The following is a 2,710-nucleotide window of genomic DNA, read 5'->3' on the forward strand; positions in this document are numbered from 1 at the left end:
AAAAAAAAAAAAACAAAACAAAAACAAATAAAAAACAATGGGGAGGAAAGGGTTTATTCAGTTTACACTTCCACATTGCTGTTCATCACCAAGGAAGTCAGGATTGGAACTCAAGCAGATCAGGAAGCAGGAGCTGATGCAGAGGCCATGGAGGGATGTTCTTTACTGGCTTGCTTCCCCTGGCTTGCTCAGCCAACTCTCTTATAGAACCCAGCCAGCTCTCTTATAGAACCAGCCTAGGGATGGCACCACCCACAATGGGCCCTCCCACCCTTGATCCTGACAGCCGGATCTCATGGAGGCATTTCCTCAAGGGAGACTCCTTTCTCTGTGATAACTCCAGCCTGTGTCAAGTTGACACACAAACCAGCCAGTACACTGGGTGTCCTTTGATTCTCCTACCTCTTCCAAACAGCTCCTTTCTGTCTCTTTTAAATGACTGTCTCTCAGCAGACCTTACAGCTTGTATGCTTGGGAGTGGGGGATAGAGCTACTGGAGCTGGTGAGTAGCAGGGACTTCCCAGATCCTTTGAATTGTTTTCTGCCTGAAGCTTCTCTGCAGGATGGCATGATTCACACGCCCACCTCAGAAAATCCAATTGGTTTATCTCCTTTAACATCCTGTGTCTTAAGGATCTCTCCTACAAGACAGACAGTTTAATCTCAGAGGAATTGCTACAAACAGTATCCAGAGGAAATGAAGTCAGTATGCTTATCAGCACTTATTGGAGCGCTATGTGAAATGGTCAGTGGATTTAGAAACAAATGTAGCCTAAGAACTCATGAGTGGACAAAGACTATGCTATTCACCACTTTGTGAGAAGATAATCCTTTTATTTGAGACAACATGGATGAAGCTGGAGGATGCTATTGATGAACCTGGAAGAAATAAACAGGTAAAGGAAGGTGGATAATGTATGTTCACACTTACATGTAGACTTTAATAAAGTCCAACTCACAGATGATGTGGAATAATGGCTACAAGTGCTTGGTCTGAGGTTATAAATATTTGGTTAGATAATAGAAATAAGTTGAAGGGATCAATTGTTCTGGTAGCTATAGCTAATAATATATCGTACACTTGAAAGTGCTAAAAGAATGAATTGTGAGCCTAGTTTGAATAGGAAAAAGACAAGTTTTTGAAATTTAACTCAATTTAAATATTCTACAGTTGTATATACCTCAAAATAAAATGCTGTATATGATAAGTAGACTATCAGTGAAATAAAACAGAGCCATGTGTGTTCATATACACTGCATTCCCAGCACTTGTGAGACCAAGGCAACAGGACCATAAGAACCATAAGTTTGAAGACAGCCCAAGTTACATAGGTAGGTACTGTCAAAAAGGAAGACAGACAGACAGACAGACAGACAGGAAGGAGGGAGGGAAGGAGGGAAGGAAGGGAAGGAAGGAAGGAAGGAAGGAAGGAAGGGAGGAAGGGAGGAAGGGAGGAAGGGAGGAAGGGAGGAAGGAAGGAAGGAAGGAGACAAAAAAATCAAATAAGCTCCAAATAAAATCCAAACATTTGCATCAAATGTGAACTGACCGTGAACTGAACTTATAGTGAATGAAAGTATCTCATTCTTCTTTAGTCCCTTTCATTTTAGTTGGCATACATATACAAAGTTTTAAAGTAGAGAAAAGTAGGCAGATTGCTGGAAAACAATTTAAATTTTAAAAGAGAACAGCACAGGCATGGGCCACCTTCCCCCTGAAGAGCTAAGGACATGAGCTCTCTGGGGTCAAGCTGGAGAGAATGCAAGATAGACATTGATCACCCTGAAGATCCTCATCGTTGGCAAGGCCAGCTCGCTATTGAAATGATACTTTTGGTTTAGAACCTATAACAACAATAGGTATTGGCTTTAAAGTGAAAAATATTTTCAGTAGATGGAAATAAGGCCAAACTTACAATATGGGAAATGGCTGGCCAGGAGAGGTTTCAAATTAACTCTCACCATTATAGTGGTACACAATGTGTTATATTAGTTTATGACATCACAAGAAGAGGCAACTTTGTTAAGCTGGACAGATGGTTGAATGAAATAGAAATATACCATACAAGAAAGGATATAGTCAACATGCTGACTGGAAGTAAAATTGATAAAGAACATCTTGAAGTTGATAGAAATGAAGGCCGGAAATCTGCACAAAAGCATTCCATGTTATTCATAGAGGCAAGGCTGAAAACTTGTGACTCTTCAGTGTGCCTTTAAGAGAATTGTGGAGAAGATGTGTTAGACACCTGGGCTATGAAAAAGTAACGATCAGAACAAAGAAGTCAATCTGTCACACAGGGAAGAGAGCTGTGGAAGAGGGGCCTGTGCTGATGACTGGTCTGTGTTACAAACTCTGGGAATTCCATCTCTTGCATAGTTAATCAGTGCCATGTCTGTATATATACAATACTCTTAACTGCTATTTAGAGACCTTGCAGTTTGCACATAATTGTTTTTATCATGGCAATGAATATTTTCAAGAAAACCCACTCAATAACTTGCCCAGATGAAATGTTATGGTAAGCATGCCATCTGTAGTTTTTCTTTTATGTAACATAAAATAGGTATACTTTCCTAAGTATATTTGGTTTATGATTTACATTTATTGTGTCATGTTTTAAAAAATATCCATCTGTCTAGTGTGTTTTGCTAAAGGTCTGCTTTGGCTTTCTTTTTATTTAAATGCCCTGATCAACTACTATGTTAC

At 39.6% G+C, this 2,710-nt stretch overlaps 1 pseudogene; it reads left to right on the forward strand.

Moving 5' to 3' along the window:
* Window positions 1-2,497, forward strand: part of LOC110314492 — a 3,493-nt pseudogene extending 996 nt beyond the window's left edge.
* Window positions 2,498-2,710: the final 213 nt, after the last annotated feature.

The sequence above is a fragment of the Mus pahari genome, chromosome X (genome assembly GCF_900095145.1).
Source record: "Mus pahari chromosome X, PAHARI_EIJ_v1.1, whole genome shotgun sequence".
Taxonomy (NCBI): Eukaryota; Metazoa; Chordata; class Mammalia; order Rodentia; family Muridae; genus Mus; species Mus pahari.